General features: G+C 42.5%; 1 protein-coding gene and 1 non-coding gene across 2 annotated transcripts in view; one reads left to right on the top strand and one right to left on the bottom strand.

Moving 5' to 3' along the window:
- NRXN3 (neurexin 3) overlaps window positions 1–19,215 on the bottom strand; it is a 1,627,094-nt gene that overhangs the window by 799,680 nt on the left and 808,199 nt on the right. The gene's annotated exons all lie outside the window — the stretch shown is intronic.
- Window positions 11,903–11,974, top strand: TRNAD-AUC (transfer RNA aspartic acid (anticodon AUC)). Its single transcript has one exon. It is a non-coding gene; the product is annotated as a tRNA-Asp (tRNA).

The following is a 19,215-nucleotide window of genomic DNA, read 5'->3' as shown; positions in this document are numbered from 1 at the left end:
CAGGTGAAGTCTTAGCCTCCATAGGATGTCACTAAAAGGGGAAACAGTGGAAATCTTTCACAGGCCTTGAAAGAAGATCAGAATGTGATTTGCTAAAATCCTCTTTCATTTTTTTATGCTGATACCTGCAGTGTATCTCATGTACTCAAACCTTCAAAACAGCTCTTCAGAAAACAGACTGCCATATCTGACATCAAGAGCAGGAAACATAAAAATGTATTACAACTCTTTCTGTTTTCTTTCTGTTGTTAGTCTGGGGACAGAGATGAATAACAAAAAACTGTTAGCAGGATGCTAAGAGAGAACTTTTCTGATAATCTGAGGATTATGCCCAAGACCCACGCAGAGCCACCAATAAACTGCCACAAGTTGGAGACAGTCACCTCCCACCACCAGGTCTTCTGGAAAGTGACAGAATCTTCTCAACTACCACCAAGTGCCAGACTGGAGATGGGTGGAAGGGAACTGGAATTTTATGGGAAAGGTGGCTTTGTGAAGTTGTTCGTCTTCCCTTCCCCAGCTAACACCTGGCTTCAGTAAGGAGCAGTGGTAATCCTTAATCGCAGTCACTCACAGAGGCAGCATCTTCATCCCGTTTCCTGATTAATGTTCGTTGGGCCCTGCAGGCCCACCTATTGCTTCTCCTGGAATAGCCATAGTAAGACTCTCCTTAAAGAGTCTGGCATTCGTCCCCTGGGATATGGAAAAGTTACAACTGGTGCATATTTCCAGTCTTGAAATTTTGAAAGGTTCAAGCCAGCCACAGCAGACCGTGCCAGTATAGCTTGGAGAGGCTAAGCCTGAAGACTAAAGGATGAGGCAACCAATCCCGGCTCCTCAGGGACTTTGAGGGTCTCAGAGGGACCCTCAGTAGTTCCTGTATTTCTGCTCCAAGGAGTGTGGAGGCAAGAGGAGGAGAATGCCCTTGGCCGTCACCAGGTCAAGCAGCCAGGTATGGATGCCCAACCAGGAAAAGGTGCCGGTGGGCTTGTGGCAGGGCTCAGGGTCAACAAGGCTGATCCCTCTCAGGGGGGTCTTCAAAGGAGGAGGGCTTAAGACAAACCTGACCCCAACACTCTAGAAAAGCAGACACAACCCAGGCAGAAATCACCATATCAGCAGTGAATGGAGCAAGCTCAAGTTGCGCGAAACTGAGGCGCCGTCCATAAGCAGTGTGAAACCTAAGAAGATCCTGCACTTCCCACAGAGACCGGTTCCAGTTTAAAGCATGCCACACATGGAGGGGCTTGGCCTCCAAATTAAGTAGCCCCTGAGTCATAAGGCCAGTCTATAAAGGGCAGTCTGTAAGTTACATCAAGTAAGAGATGAACACAAACTGGACTGGACTACGTTTCAGTTAATGAAATAAATGAGAAATTGTGGAACTTGTTCAAGATGTAGTTAAGGTAGTAGAAGTGAGTATCTGACACAGTATAGTTGAAAGAGATCTTTGGGGGGAAAAGGGGTAAAGAAAACTTGAGATGTGTATTCCTCAAAGAACTGAGCATGTATAATAAATTCATCACACGAGAAATCATCCCTTTTACTTTCCATCAGGATTTTCACTAGAGAGTGAAGTGGCTAGATTTAAGCTCTTATTCTAACATTAGTTAGAAGCCTGCACATTTACTTTAAGACATTTTTTAAAGTTACACAATCACACCCATGAGAGAGCGCTCGGCCCATCTTGTGCTGAAGTCAACACTGACCTCACTCTTCTGTAACCCTGATTAACTCAAAGTGCGTCACCCCTTTTCACTGCCCACAAGATGAGGCTGCCACTTAGCGAAAGCCCACAGGAAAAGGGGCCGCTGGGACAACGTTGGCAAAACTCCCACCTACGTGAAAGACAGCAGAGAACACTATTATTAACTGGAGAATCCAGCTGGATAGTAATACAGTGTATCCAAAGCCCCTTTCACCAGCTGCGCCCAAATTGGTTGACAGCCCATGAACAGCATGAACTTGACCTGGCAAGCAGAGCCTTCTCTACTACCTTACTCCGATGCACAATTTTTTTTTTTTTCTGTTTTGTGACCTTGGCCTCAAAAATGGAGACAATATTTTAGAAACTATACCAATTATTCAAAAAATTCACAAAGTAAGCTTCTGAGATAAATAGATGCTATGCCTAATTACATTCTGAAAAGTTCAAAATGTTTAAACTGCAGATTGGAGCATTTTGTTTTACTTACAAGTTTAACCCAATTGGACTCAACCTCATTATGACCGCTAATGTTTTTATAAGATGGAAGTATTTGTTCAAAAGGTGTAAAATGCCCATAAAGGGCAGTGAAATATTCTAGATGCAGTTCCCTATCAAGTGAAAAGAAAACCTCCATGGGCTTGAATGTGTGATCATAGGGAAAAATTAGTAGATCAATTTCAGTAAAACCATCAGGGTTACAACTTCAGCAGAACTAAATAAAAAACTTCCTGTTTAGAGATCTGGAGAAGTCAAAAAGGGTAAGAAGAACCAGAAAAAAGAAGTAACAAGATGTGAGTATTCTGAAAGGTAAGCCTTTTCAAGGATTTTTTTTTTTCTGTACAGTTTTCAAAGGCAGTTTTAAGATTTCCATAAGAATTCATGCTGCAAATCTCCTAAATTCAAAATTCAAAGGAAGAAATGTAAGTGATTTAATATAGTTCCATATATAAGTAGTTTATATGTAATAATCTATTAATTTATATATCTTAGGAATTTGTCAATTCATGTTTCCATTAATCCATATGTGTATTTGTACGTGATTATATTATGCTGCATGAACTGTATAACCAAGTTTGCACCCTGTGATGGTGTTTAAAAGTACCCTCTCTATTTGGCTACACTTTCCTGGTCCCTCCGTCCAGCACTTGTCCTGTGCTTTGATAAGGAAAACGTGCCAACCTTAGACCACATCTAACAGATGGGATTAAAAGTGATTTGGGTCATCAGAAATTCAGTGTTAACTCCAATTTTCATCTCCATCCCACACCCAGCATCTCCTCCTTGCTCCCAGTTTACTCCTTACTCACATGTGGAGGCAAATGCTTATGAGAATAAAGGTTATGTTTTATTTACCTGTTTTCAACTTTCACTAATACTCCTCTAGGCTGATGTCCCCTTCAATGAGTCTGCCTAACTTGAAGTCCATGAGGACAGGGACTGTCTACTCCATTCATCACTGTATAACCAGTGTCTTGGACCTAGCTTGGCATGTGGGTGTTTGTGATATAATAAAAAAAAATAAACATGTGTTCTTTCTCTCAGGTTCCTGGAACAGAGCACCTAAAATACTCAGAACTTATTGTTTGTTTTGTATACCAATGAGATGACTCACTGTGGGGGCCACAGGAGGAGGTGCTATAGAGCTTCAAGATAGGGGCTGGTTGCTAGAAAAACTATCAGATTAGAGGGTCAGAATTTTCAGTTCTATCTCCAACCTCCAGACTAAGGAGAGGGGCTAGAGATTGAGTTCAATCACCAGTGGTCAATAATTTCATCAATCACGTTAACATAATGAAACCTCAATAAAACCCCTAAATTGGGTTTGAGAAGCTCCCAGATGGATGCACACAGCAACGTGCAGGGATGGTAACCTGCCCAGAGAGGGAGCCACCCTCCCTCTCCCGATCCTTGGCCTCTGCATCTCTTCCATTCAGCTGTCCCTAAGTTGACTCCTTTAAAATAAGCTGAAAATTGTTAAGTAAAACATTTGCGTTCCGTGAGTCACTCTAGGAAATTACTGAACCAAAGGAGGGGATCCTGGGCACCTCTAATTTGCAGGTGACTAGGCAGAGGCAGAGGTAGCCTGGGCACCCCTCTTGCAGCTGGTATCTGAAGGCAGGGGTAGGGCTGCCTTGTGGGACTGAGTCCTTGACCTTTGGGGTCTGCACTAACTCTAAGTATTGCCAGAATTGAACAAAATTGTTGGACACTCAGTTGGTGTTGTAGAATTGGAGAAGTGGTTGTCATCAGGAAAAAAAAAAAAAAAGATAGCATTCAATATTTATTTGTTGAAAAAAATGATTTTTCACTTTTTGAATGAATGATTGACTGAATAAATAAAAGCAAATCTATGCCCTCTTAGAAATAAAAGTGCAGTTTCAGGTTCAGAATAATTGAGTAAGATTCTATTTTTTCCTGTATGCCTTGACCCTCTTCTATGCTTTATAGTTCTTTGCATAGTGGGCCCTCAATGCAGAGTTGGTGAATGAACAAAGGCATTCTAAAGAAGGAAAAAGGAAATGACTATTTCTTGTAAAGAGGGCAATTCTAGAAATGACAAGTGCTGTCTGTCTTGTTACCCCACTGCCCATCTGTGGCAGCATTAGTGCTTGCAACCAAGTATTTCCAGGACTTTTGAGCACACAGTAAGATTGCACTCTCAACTTCTTTGATGCTTGGTGTAGCCATTTGACTTCCTTTGGTCAAACTAGCTAGCATCACTTCTGGGCAGAAGTGTTAGAGACCAGTGCCTGATTCACCACTGTCTCCCTCTATCACGGTGGCCAGTCATGTTCTAGATGGTGACTGCCCTACCAGTCTTGGTCCCTAAGTAAAGACAGCATGAGACACAGCTCCCAGCACATCAGAGATGGCGATGTAGTATGCATGAGCAATAAATTTTGTTGCTTTAAGCCATAAGACTTGGTGGCTGTCTGTTGTCATAGAAGATCCTAGTCTGTCCTGATACAGACAATTTCCACTTCTATATTTCATCAGCCCTAATATCAAGTTCAAAGGGGTAAATACAAATGAAGTAAACAAAAAAACGAGTTCCTGAGTAGGAAGTGGAACCAAAAGAAGGAACGGGAATCAGCTCAACTCTGAGGGAAGAAGCTTGTCTGTGGCACCTGTATGCTCATTAGTTCATTTTATGGTCTTCAGTCATAATATGCTTTCTTTTCCCTGAACTTATCTCAGACACTTTCAAGTTTAAGGCACATGCATAGTGGTTTACTGTTGAGCCTTCTAGAAGAGCGGTTTTCAAACGAGTGCCACCAGAGCATAAAGAGGTGATCCCAGGATTGCCAAGTCTAGGGAAAGCCCCAGGAGCCAGAGGTCCCACCTACCCTCTACCTGTCCCCGAGCAGGAGCAATGCAGATTTCTATCTGTTCTCTATTTTTCATAGTACACCATGCTGCTGAACACTGATGTCTGTAAAGACTGGAACAGGCCATTTGTGATTAGAAGTCTATTAATACCTTAGAGGCAACAGTTTCCATAATATGGGGACACTGTATTCAAACCAAAAGGGGTTAAGCCCTGAGTTGGACTGCCATCTGCATGCTAGCTTTTCACCCTGTAATTGTCTTCAGTAGATCTTAGCAAAGTTGCAACTAAATAATTGTCTTCTTTAACATTTGCCTTCCCAGCTAGAACCAACACTCTATTAAGGGAGGGACCATGCCTGTCTTATTCACTGCTACAACCCAGGTTTCTAAGGCATAATAGGTGCTGGATAAATAATTGTTGAAAGACTGAATAAAGGAATAAGGAATGAAAACTTACAGCAGAGGCAGTAGGTAAAGTTAATTTCTCTCATATGTTGATATAGAAAAGGACTTTTAATTTAAAAAAAAAAACTTGGTTAGATCCTTAATTTCCAGAAAAAGACAGCCTCTACATCTTCTCATCCATTTCCTAAAGTAATGAATCCAACAGTAAACCACCCAGAACACCTCAAACTCTCCCCAAAGACTCCTCCTTTGAGCTGCCTGCTGCCCAAATTTATTCAAAACCTTAGGTAAGATAAATATAAATGGAGGATTGCTAGAAGAATAGAGTCTTCTAAGTTCTGTCTATCCTTTGACCATAAGATCTGGATTTTTCATTCTTTCCAGATTTGCTTTCCCTGAATAATGCTTTAGTGTCGTATTCTCAGCTTTTACCAAGGGACAAGACAAGAAAAGGTCACATGAAACCAAGTTCATGGCACGCATGCCGTGGAAGTATTTGTTCATCCTGCCACTGAAAGACCCATGTAGAAATAAATCATCAAGCTATGTAATAGGGAAACTGTGTTTTCCTTGAATAACTGGTATGAATTTTCCTCACTGACAATGAGAACTAATCATGTCCCTTTTTTTTAAATTAACTATCAGGAAGTTTTTAAAATACATAAATTTGAGGTTCAGTCAAGGCAACTGTGTATAGTTCATTAACACCTGAATATGTATGTCTCTCTCATCCTCCACCCCGGAGTCCTGTGTTTTACTCTTATTTATTTTTCGCTGACCTGATTTTTTATTCCTACCTACATCATGTCATTATTCTAGAATATATTATTGTGGCAAGCGGCTGCAGATCCTCTGGGAAATAAGATGAAATGTGAACAAGCAGAAAAGAATATGGCTTTCAAACTATAGCAATGGTAAACTACATTTCTGCCAGGAACACTAGCCAGTATTTCCTAGAATGCCATATAGTGCATCCTGCCTTTGGTTAAACACTTAGCAACTCCCCACAGCCACTCTCCTGTGTTCAGCCTTAGGGGTTCTGAGCTGGTGGGCAACATGAGCAAAATGCACTGACTGTCGGTTCAGTATGAAAGGTACCGGAGGGTCACAAAGGCTCAGTATTGGCTCAGGCATTTTAGGATGAGTCGAACATAGACACAGGTATGCCCTGCTTGGTGAAAGTCCACTTTATGCCCCTTCACTTTTGCAAAAGACCTATGTCAGTACCTGTTTTCATGAACCGAAAGGAATCCGCATAAGAGGAGAAAGGTGAAAACAGCATCAGTGTTTGTTTTGCAGCCAGCTGTCCCAGAGACAGCCCACACCCAGAGCAGCCGAGAGTGGCGCCACCAAGCTCCTTTCCCTAGAACTGCACTCAGCATCTCTGCATCAAGAGGCCACAGCTTTGACGCGTGTCTGTGAGCATCTGTGCTTCATCTCGATTTATTGTGTACAATCGTTAGCAAGATGTGCCCTCAGGTAACTGTGTCTTTGCTTTACACCATTTCAGCTTACACAGGGTTTCATAGGAATGTTCTACTCTTGGATAGTGGGGGAACCTGTATAGATGAAACACGTATCAAATTTGCAAGTGATACAAAGTTCAGAAGAAGGTTATTTATGACACTAGTGAACATGCAGCCTAGGAAGTCAGACTGCCTGGGTTCAAACCCCAGCTCTGTAACTTACTAGCTGTGTGGTCAGTGTCTAGCCCTCACTGTGCCTTGGCGCTCTCATTTTTAAAATGGGAATACAATGATATTTACCTTACAGGGTTGTTTGAAGTATTAAACAAGCCACTATGTCCAGATTTATGAGTGCTTCTCACATAGTAAGCCCCCAACACATGCGTAATGCTATCATTACCATAAAATGAGCGTAATTCCTATAAAGTGCAGCATCAACTTCAAAACAATTCAGGGATGCTGGAACTCTGGCTAGAAAGCAAGAAGTCATATTGATTAAGGATCGATACAGGTTTGGGATTTAGGTTTTAAAAATTCATTACATTGATATGGGATGGAGGAGATCTACGTTGGAAAAAAAATAATCTGAAAAGCATTTGGAAATCTTCATGGACCCAAAGCTTTCATGCCTCAAAGTTTGCTGTGTGCCTAATATATGCCAGACATGATTCTAGCAGCTGTGAACACCAGTAAATGAGACAAAAAGAGATCTCCGGCCTCATGGCTCTTACATTCCAGTGGAGACAAAATGAGCTAATAGGTAAGCAGATTAATGAAGATGCTAATGTCAGGTGATGATGAAATCAGTGAAGAAAATGAAATAGAGTACAGGGATAGAAGGTGACCAGGGCAAGAACAGACTTTTTGTACCAGCAATGTGGGAAGGGGAGGGTCTCAGAGACATGATATTCAAGCTGTGAGAAGTTAAGATGGAGCCAGACCTTAGACTCTCCTGGAAAGAATGCTTTGCGGGGAAAGTCACAGGTTTGAAGACCTGGAGGTGACAACAAACAGTCATGATTTGGTTGTTAAAATGGCACCAAAAGTCAGATTATAATGATAACAGAAAAGTATTCACAACAGAGGGCTCACTGTTGGCCGAGGACGTGATCCTCTTCATAACCCTACCAGGTGGCTGCCACTGATACCCACGCTCGACAGGTGGGAGGACCTACGTGTAGAGGGGGTGGGACTCGTCCAGCCCAGAGTCTCACTGCCAGAACGAGCCGCCGTCAGAGTGTGAGTCCACGCGGCTGGGCTCCGGTCCCTTCCTGCCACATGCAGAATGGAAGCAGATGTCCGACAGATGGACTCTTTCCTGTGACGGGAACCGTTGACTTTGGATGGCGTGTTTTTAAAAGAACCTGAGCACACAGAAAGTGGAACAGGAATGGGCAGCGGTAAGAAAACTGTCACCAGGAACGACTAAATGACCTGAATGTGGACAGCAACAGGAAGGGACAAGGCAAGGGAAGACAGGATAGCTTCCTTTTTCATAGATACATTTTTAACAGATATTTTTACAGATAAATGATAGGTAGATAGGTGGATTTTTCATAGATAAATAAATGGTAGGTAGATTAGATAGACAAACAGATTGAAAGAAGTGTACAAAAATATTTAACGTAATTCTAAAAGCAAAAATATAATCAATATAAGAAGAGTAGGTGACAGAAGATTCTGGCAAAAATTGGTGGGGGGAAGAAGTTCAGAAATCCAGAAATCTGAGCTGCCTCACTATGGAAGAAGCTAACTGATACTATAATAAAGGTTCCTCATAGCCTATAGTTGGACATATTTAAACTAAGGAAACACGGCTGACTATTATGGGTTTGCAAAAGGGACTTCAGCAAAGTTGAAGCACTGGACTAGATACATTCAAGTTCCCCTGACAACTCTACATTCCTTGGTTCTGCAATGGAAGTGATCTAAGCACACTGAATTTAGCCAGAAGTGTTATTAATAAAGATGGTGAGCCACAGAGGATGTTAACAAAAAATGCTCACAGCTGTTTGCACTAGATTATTTCTTATCAAGATGTGGCTAAAATTCTCAAGACGTGTATTAAATGCATTCTCTCTTGAATATACTAATTGGAACGCAGTCTGTAAGTGGTGACACTTTGACGTGTTGTGTGAAATGTGCACACAGGCTGGAAAGCATCCGTACAAAACCCACTCTACAAAACCCAGCCCAGGAAAACATCGGTCATGACCACACAGTTCAAAGTTTACACACTACTTGGTTTCTCCTTAACTCTCTATCTGAGCACCTCGGGGACTGGAGTGTGACAGAGACAAAAGAACTGAAGCTTTTCCTTGACGACATCTCTGGCATGTTGAGGAAATCTGACCTCACAGCATCCCGCAGGTGCATGAAGGCTTTACAAGACAATGGAGCAACGCTGACTTCACAGTGATAAGAAAACAAGATCCAAAATCATATGCAGTTGGCCTTCTATATCCATGGGCTCTGCAGCCACAGAGTCAACAAACCACAGATCAGAAATATTTGAAAAAAAATTTCCAGAAGTTTCCCAAAAGCAAAACTTGAATTGGCTGTGCACTGTCAACTATTTACACAGCATTTACACTGTATTAGGTAGTGTAAGTTACCTAGAGATGATGTACAGTGTACAGGAGGGTGTGTGTAGGTTATATGAGGACCTGAGCACCTGTGGATTTTGGTGTCCACAGGGGGCCCTGAAACCAACTCCTGCATACACCATGAGACAACTCTATACAGCCCGATTTCAACACTGAATAGAAAAAAAGACTTAAAGAAAATGTTTAACTGTTAGCATTGCATGCCTTTGTGTGTTGACACTATGGGCAGTTTTTCTTTTTACTTCTAGGGGAGATATGGGCTTGTCTTCCCAGCACCACACCCCCTCCTTGTAGCAGCCCTGACTCCCTGGCGGTGAGGAGGGCCTGTGACCCAGGCCAGGACAATCACTGTGTACGTCACGTTGGCTACAGTTATCATTCCAGGAATGAACACGTGCCTCAAGCCAAGTTATCAAGGTCCTTCTCAATTTTCCCAAGTGGACTTGGCAGGGAAAACTTGCTTTCCTCTCTGGTCCTCTGGCTGTAAGTATGTGAGCCTGTATCTGCCAAGGCCATGGCTCCAGCCATCTAGGGACAGCAGGTGTGAAAGAAAGAAACCAAAATGCAAAGAGGAGAAGAGCAGGGGGGACAGAGAATATGAACGACAGAGAATGACAGAAAATAGGTGATATTCAGGGGGTGTCAAGAAGAGGTTTAGAGATGGCAAAACTATTGGGAAGACACAGGGAGGGTCGGTGGACATCCAGTTCATCTGGTGTGCGGGACACGGTGCGAAGAGAAACGCTGGGACGTAAAACTGGGAAGTGTGACCAGGGCCGGAGCGTAAATAGCCTTCAACGAGTCTGAATCTGATTCACTGAAGTTGTAATTACACCAGGTAACACAGCCCCCTGCTCCACTGTCACTATCATTGAAGTTTTATCTTCTAATAGCAAATAGAATCATACCAGAATCAGGTTTAACAAATCAGTCAAATTAATGAGCAATGCACTGACTTTTACGGTTTAATTCTCTGTCAGTGACATAAGAATTACGACTGGCTTAAAGTTTTATCTAACCATGACCCTTATAAAACACGAATGATCCCATTTTTCCCATTGCCCTTCATGTTTTCAATTTTTCCATCCACCAAATCTTGTTTTTTTTTTTTAAATTTGTGTATGTTGGTTGAAGTCACAACTATGAAAATCCCCCAACATACTGATTTTTAATATCATACTCACAAAAAGTCTATCGACTTTTAGTTTCATTATTTTCATGCACTGTCTATAAACTTTATTTAGAGATTATGGATTATCTTTCAAATGGGGAGGCTATTACCATGCTTTGTTGAAGAGTGATAAAATGTCATTTTTATCATTTTATAGATGATTAACTCGCAAAATGATTTCATTTTACCCAGATCATATAGTTAGACTTTTATTCAAGAAGCTATGATATCAGGCCTTGGGAAAGAAAGTGAAAAAATTCAGAGGTTCTCCTTTGGAAAAAAAATAACTGTCCACTCGGAGTGATAAAACATAAACATATAAAATATTTAAATAAAAATTCAAAGGGCCAGCATAGCCAACATTGCCAACATGAGTGGTACAGGAAAGAGGAAAAATAAAAGGGAATGTAAATGATCATGATGGGGTCTGTAGATGAGGAAATCTTTGTAGAGGTGGGGGGGAGCTGGGAACATCCACCTGGAGACCACAGTCTGGGCAAAGGGAAGGAGGCAGGGATGCACACGGGATGTTTGAGAGAAGGTGAGGAGGTGATGAAGATGACAGGGCTGGAAAGACAGGTGCGGGTCAGATCCTGGAGAATCTTAAATGCCAGATGCCAGCTGTGTGGTACCAACAGCAGAAGGAGGTACTAAAGAACATGAGGCCAAAGAGTCAGCTTAGGGAAATTAGGTGGGTGGTTGTGCAAGATAATATTGAAAGAGAATAGTAATGGGGTCAGGGAGGTCAAGTGGAAGGCTACCACAGCAATGTCACAAGACGTGAAGAAGACCTAGGTCAGGGTTATGGTGGAATAGAAATAAATTGTGAGAACCAGCTCAGGAAAAGTCATCAGTATTCAGTTACGGACTGGAGAGGATGCAGCGATGGGGGAAGTGGAAAGAACAGTGCGAAAGAGAAGAGGAAATGAACCCCAGTTTCCAGCCTGGCCAAGGAGAAAGCCGCACCTGTGATTTAAAGGATGCGGCCACAACGGGAGAAACAAGGAGTGACAGGTACTCTGAGTTTACAGGTCCTGGGGGTGGAACTGTGGGGAAATCCATTCAAACAAAAATGGCCTCCTGAGAGTTGAAACTAAGAAGTGAGAATTCTATTGAGAGGTCAGGATTCCACTTATAAATCATCCAAATTTGATTTTTGGAAATCATCCCGATAAAGGTAGTAGCCAAAGTCATAAGAAGAAAAGACGCTGATGGGGAGGGTATAGCTCAGTGGTAGAGCATGTGCTTATCATGTACAAGGTCCTGGGTTCAATCCCCAGCACCTTCATTAAAATAAATAAATAAATAGATAAATAAACCTAATTACATCCTCCCCCAAAATAAAAAAAAAAGTAAATAAATAAATAAATAATGCTTTAAAAAAGGCAACAGGACAAAAACAGCAAACGTCAAGGCTGATTAGCCTATAAACTCAGTTGCCATGAATTCCTGCCTGGTTTGTTCCCATTAAACAGACATTCTCAACCTGGGCACTACTGGTAGGTTAGGCGGGGTAATTCTTTGTGGATGACTATCCTGTGCGTTTGAGATATTCAGCCGCATCCCTGGCCTCTAGCACTAGGTGCCAGTAACACCCCGTCCCCCAGTTATGACAATCAAACACATCTCCAGACACTGCCCAACATCTCGTGGGATGCAAAACCACCCCTAGTTGAGAACCACTGCCCTAAAGAGAGGACAGTCCCTATAACCAGAGTGCCTGATTCTGAGTCCCAGTCTGCCATTTACTATTTGAACAATCTTAATGTATCACATCATCTCTGAGCCACAGCTTCATCTGCAAATAAACATACATAATAACTGTCCCCACATCGTATTGTTGGGGGTGAAGATAGGTTGTGATGATGTGGATAAAGTGCCTGGCATCGAGTGAGCGCATAGTAAACAGGAGCTGTTACGGTGCTATATGAATGGCAGACATCACCTGGACTTTGCTTGTGAGGTCATTCCCCATTATGTGGGCATGCAGAGAGGTCCGAGGACGACAGACAAGGCAAGAAGGCATGTCTTTCTTTAAACAGCACTTCATTCAAGGCTTATGAGTCACATGTTCCCAGGGTTCAGAAGGTCACATGGAACTGACATTTCTTTGGTGATGTCAGTAACAGTGATTTTTTTTTAACAGTGAAGAAAGACTAAAGTGTGTAATAACCTAAAAGACAGAATCATAATAAAAAGTCATTTTTAGGTGAGTTAGAATTTTCAGCATCACCTGAAAAAGATTTTAAGTTTTGCTCGCTTCACGGTAGCTCAACATTCCAGGAAATGGGAAAGATGCCTTTCAACATGTATCTCTTAGCGACCTTCCCCCAACCCCGCCCTCGCTAAAGCTGGACTAGAAGGATGAAACTTCATGGTTTCTGTCCTCAGAACAGAGGTCTAGAGAGGAGAAAGAGAATGGCTAATACAATAGAAGAGCTGACTACAAAGTGTGATGGGAAATTAAGGGAAATCAGCTTCAGCCTCGCCAGGGAAACAAGGCTAACCTCACAGAGGGAGAGGCAGGTGACCTGAGATTTGAAGGATGTGCATGAGTTACCAGGAGCATAAGAACCAGAGCACCTGTTCCAGACAGAGGGCACACACAGAATACACAGTCATCGCTGTGAGAGACGTTGATATATTCAGAGAACCATAATGGTATGTGTTTCGGAGCATAAAATTCAAGGTGGGCAGTTGTAGGGTTGACTCTGAATTCAGGTAGGCAAGGATTAGATTGTAAAGGGCCTTGCACATCAGGTAAAAGTATTAAATTTCACCCTACCGTCAACGGTAAACCATTAAAGAATTTGGAGGTCGCTGTCAATGTACTCTGATTAAGAAAGAACGTTTTAGAATTAGGTGCTGATTTTGATTTGTTTCAGCACTAGAACTTCTCCTCTGCCTCTTCCCTCTTATGCTTCTCCTTCTTCTTTATTCCTGCTACTTTAAATGCCTCCAAGAAACCATTAAATGGCATTTTTAAATGTTCTATTTTAAAATAACTATAAAATGCCTGCCATAACTTATCACTGTATCACAGATAATTCAAAACTAAATAAACACAGAAAAGAAATACATACTTAAGTGACCAAACACATTGTAAGTTAAAACAAAAACTGGTGATAAGGTCTTAATGTCAAACAAGAAACTATTCTTTCCATGGAATAACTTGGCCTCACAAAGTCAGGCATGTTTATATGTAGCCACTAGAGGGAGCCAGAGGGTGAGATTCTGCACAAGACCTCAAATGCTAGCACGCCTGAGAATCAGGAAATGAATTCTTTTGCAAAACCCCTTGTCTGCTTGTCTATTTTGATCAAAATACTTCAGTATTGCAGAAATAATTTAGCTGATGCCAGAGTCTATTTAACACACTACAAGGTGGATCATTACTGACGCCTGGTTTTCATGCTGGAATCAAACTCTCAGTCTCTATTTCTAGCCTTTTTACATACAAGACATCCTTTAAATAGGCCTTGATTAGTAAGATGGATTGTTGGCTCAGACTCAAGTGTCACCTCCATGAGGAAAGGAAAAGAAAGAGATAAAGTAACAAACTACAGAAAGGAGAATTCTCAGCTCAGATTTTTAATAATCAATGAGAAACCAGAAATAAACTGGAGGTGAGGAGGCACCCTAGGACAGTCAGGATGGCTAAAAGCAATTCGAAATGAGGGAGGGGAAAGCAGCATGTTTTCCACTCATCTTGCACACCTGAGACCTGGAGCTGAAACAAGGAGGGGAAGGGTGGCCAGGAGATTCCCCAGGGCCCGTGCCATCTCTAGTTTGGAGTGTGAGGCTGAAGGAGATGGGGGACCACGAACTGTTTATCATTGAATACAAAAATAACAGCAAAATGAGCTGCAGTTAATGTGGTGGAGATCACTTCATTAACTTTCATAGTGATTACATTTTATCCAGATTCCACAGTTAGGCTTTCATTTCATCAACTATTCACATCAAGCCCTGAGAAAGAAAATGGAAAATTCATAGGTTCTCCCTTAAAACCACCAACTGTCCAGTTGGGATGATAAAATATAAACATGCAAAATAGTTAAATAGAAATACAAAAGAATAGCACATGTGTTAAGGTCATGGTGCATGGCACAGAAAAGAGAAAGAATAAAAGGGAATTTAAATGGTCAAAAAATCTTCCAGGTTGGGTCCATAAAGGTGGACACCTGTAGAGAAAGGCAGTTGAGTAAATAGAGAAAATTAGATCCAAATCTTCCCCTGGAAGGGTCACCCAAGCTTGCGATGGGCCACAAATTGAGAAAGAAATTATTTTTAAAAGTGTCATTAGTAGATAGAAAAGAATATTTTAAGTCATTCTTTTAGAGGTGGATCTGGGAGGTGGATGAGAGAATGGATAGAATATTAATTGCAGGAGGCAACATGACCATATGAGGGGGAGAGCACTGGGGCTTCAGACTTGACCTGTCTGGAAATTCCCACCCAGCCCCTACTGCCTCAGTGACCTTGGACAAGTCACTTGATCTCCTTTGACTTATGCATCTGTAAAATGGGGTTTATGAAACCTACCCAGTAAAGTTGTTGTGAAGAATAAGCAGATACTGAAGCCAGAACAGGCACCAATAAATAGTGCAGCTGCAGTAACTGATCCTAACGACATCAACAGTAGGTCTCATCCTTTGGCGACTCAGCCTTTCTCTCTTCTCCCCAGGCCAGTCCAAACTTGGAGACAGGCTAGTTCTACTCATGGGTTTCAGGAAATTTTTCTTTAAGTAAAGGGTATCCAGAGAGTATGGAAACACAGATGATGCTACTTTATTGTTTACAGAGTTATAAAGTTCATAAAGACATACATGGATTCATCTGTGCCCCAGGCTTTGCGGATACCCTGCAGAATAAGAAAGAGCACAGGATTTCCAGGCAAAGTAGTATTTAAGTTCACATCTAGAGGTCCCAACTCTGCACCAAACACATAATAATGGCAGTTATCAAAAAGAGAAAAGAAAGCAATGAAAGTACACGCTGCCTTCAAAGGAAGATCAAGTCTTCATAAATGAGAACGAGGACAGAAACCCAAAGTAGAAGGTGGGGCTGAAGCCATGAGCCCACGGGACTCAGAAGGAAGCAGAGGTCTTGGGAGGCCAAATGCCCCCCAGGCTTCAAACCCAGGCGTTCTGGCTCCTGAGATCTCAGCCACGGGCTAAGTACCTGCTGGAAGCCTCAGTTTCCCCATCTGCAATGATGGGGATGCGAAAAGGGCTCACTCCCGGGGTTGTTGTGATGACAAAGGTGAAATGTTAAACCACTCAGAGAACTAAGCATGGAAGCGGGCACAGACCACGTGTTCTGAGGTGTTCATGGCCGTTATCATTGTTGTTTTTAGAAGGAAGGAGACAAAGTAGTTCACCAATTTAGTTGGAGGAAGTCACAGTGAAAAACAGATACTGACAATTATTGAGAAAACAATATTTCTAGGTTGGTTTCCCATAGCCCCTTAAAGACAAGAGGGAGAGGAAAAGACAGGTCTGAACAGAAGGGAATTACAGACAAAAGTTCCACCTTGGCTCTTTCGAAGGAATGATTTCCCTTCCTTAAATGTAAAAAAGATTACAGGTCCATAGTTCTAAATCAAGGTAGAAAAGAACTTGAGGTATTTCCTTTTCAAAATACAATGTAAAGCATTGGTACTTTTATAGGGAAATCTCAGGGTTTTTTACTTTAGGTTCACAAAAATGACTGTACTGAGCAGTATCCATTTATATGAGATGCAAAATGGTACTGCATCAGCTAAAATCTCCTCTTTGTTCTCATAAATGTGAACGTGTTGCATCAATTCTGTAAGACTGAATATTCCCTTAAAATGATGGGCATCCATAAAGCATAATAACCCTTCAGTCTCCCAGCTCCCATGTGCCAAATACTAAAAAGACTGCAAAGTCCCAGAAGAAGAAGGTGGCCTGGGCTGGCGGGGCACCTCTGACCCCCCGAGGCCCACACAAGCAAACCAGCACCTTCAAGGGAATTTCTACCACGTGCCCTGTGGCAGACGTCACGCTTCCCAGCTGATAAATATGACACAGGTGAGTAAAGTCTTCCAAGGTGAAACGGCCTCCAGCAGAAGGAGGAGCCCGTTCTTCTATTTGGGGCTGGGCATCACCAGGGGCATCAGACGGGTTTCTCGATTCCCTGCACCTCCTCATGCACTCCCTTCCCTCTTCTGCTCCCTCTTTGTTTCTTCTCTCTCTTTCCTGGTTTCCCAAAACAAAGGGTAAAAGAAGTTGCTGCAAAGGGGTAACTGCCCTCCTATCCCTGCACTCCCAAAGCGGCCTCATCCTGTCTTACTTTTGAATTGTATTTCCTAGAGGGAAAGGTCTCACAACCTTTCTCTGGGTCCCTACAGAAGGACGATGCTGATGATGCTGACGATGCTGAGCAGACAGAATGTGCTCTCAGACAAAGTCAGAGGTCTCCCTGCAGGGAGCCCAAGAGTTTGGGGAACTTACCCTAATTTTAAAAAATTGTTTTCAAACATAGCTAAGCTATCTCACATCTTTCCTCAGTAATGTCGTTGAGGACACCGGCACTAGACCAAGACGTTCCCCTGAAATTCCACGATAAAGGAACAGGCAAAAGCACTGAAGTTGTTATATAATTACCAAGCATTCCAATTACATTCAATCAGGACAATGCGCTTACGAAGACAGGAGGGCAGCGTAAGTCATTTGTTAGCAAGATCTGAGGGAGAAACTATGACTCCACAGAACGTAACCCACAGCACGATATACCAGCCCTACACACACACACACACACACACACACGTGTGCTTTCAACAGTGCTACCTGAAGATGTTTCTGCATCTCTGCTTTATGTGAGTAGTTCCTGTCACCTTTCCTTTCTGGTTCTTGCCCCTTGAAGATATAATCCAGTAAAAGGCCAACACAACTCACACCGTCACTGGCCCTGGGGGGCTCTCCTCGCCATAGCTGCAGGCTTCCTGGGGAAGTCTGGCCATGTTTGAACCTTTCTTCAAGGGCCCTGTTTAAAATAAAGGGTGGATCTTTAAATGCCCTTATACAGATACCTAAACATCTCTGAATTTTCTCAACTGAGAGTCTCCAGTTCTGAACAAAGGGTGCCAATTAGCTTGGGAGCTCTCTGAAGTCTAATTTCTAAATACTTAATAAAGTACTATACTTATTAAAAGGGAGGAAAGGAGGGAGGGAGGGAGGAAGGAAGGACAGATGCTCCTTTCACACATCAGGGAGGCTCCTTAAATGGGACCCCTTGGTCCCACTGCTGCATCAAAGAAAGGCAGAACATAGTCTCCACCATTGAAAACTGGCAAAGCCCACTAAGCGAGGTAAAGGCCATAACTTTTGCGTTTACCAGGCAGAAATTACTTTTAAAAGATCACTAAGTGTAAACTAATAAAGTGTATGCCACCCATTGAGAGCCAAAGACGCTGCTGCTGCTGAAACCAAACCAAACCAAACCAGGAATGTGCACGTATTAAACCACCCTGGGTTAATTAGGTCTTCCTCCCTCCATCCTCATCCACGACTGCTAAATAATTGATAGAAGGAAGTTCTGAGTGCACTATTTGTGAGAAATGAGCAGTGTTTGAGGACTGGGTGCTGGCGAGGACAGAGAGAAGTGGGAAGTTAATGTGAGCAGAGGTAGGGCTGCCTGGAATGTTTGAGAACTGTCATGGCCGAAGTCCAGCAAGAGTCTCTCTGTCCCAGTGTCACCTTAGGCTGCATCTCACTGGGTATTTTATCCAACAATTCTCCAAAGTAGCCTTTCTCGTAACTATAGCCTCATCCTCTGTGAATCACTTCTGTTGACAAACTTACCCAGAAGTTTTCAGATGCCTTTCCCCATAAAAACAGAACATGGTCCAAAAGGAACAAGGTCCTCTGACTACTTTCACACTGGTCTTCTGTCCAGAAAAAGAAAGCAAAACCTCCCACTGTTACCATGACACCTTAACAGAAATATACATTCACCTACTCATTCATTCAAATATTTAAGCCTCTAAGCACAACACTGCTGCTCTAAGAAGCATCCATGTTTTCAACGACTGTCCATTATGACCACAGACTGCCCATCCTGGCACAACACAATGCTGTAATTTAAGAAAGTGAAGCAGGGGTCAGCAAGATCTCTCTAACAGGCCAGATGGCAAATGTGTTCAGCTTTGCAGCTAGCTGGTCTCTTGTCACAAGTATTCAGTGCTGCCATTGGTGCATGAAAGTGCCATGGACAGTAAACATATCAGGGAATGAGTATGGCTGTGCTCAAATAAAACTTTATTTACAAAAACGACAGTGGGCTGGATTTGGTCCATGGGCCATAGTTTGCCAACCTCTGCTCAAAATCATGAATGGTTCCTCACTGCTTACAAAATTAAATCCTGCATTGCCTTTCCTTCCCCAATCTACCTTTCCAAACAGCACTCTACCACCTCTCATAGTCACTGGCCCCTCTGGACTCTGCAGCACTCAGAGACACGCCGTAGATTCTTCCATTCCCACACCCTTCACTCTGCTGCAA

Source organism: Camelus dromedarius, chromosome 5, assembly GCF_036321535.1.
Source record: "Camelus dromedarius isolate mCamDro1 chromosome 5, mCamDro1.pat, whole genome shotgun sequence".
Taxonomy (NCBI): Eukaryota; Metazoa; Chordata; class Mammalia; order Artiodactyla; family Camelidae; genus Camelus; species Camelus dromedarius.
This window is presented reverse-complemented; position numbering and strand designations above follow the sequence as displayed.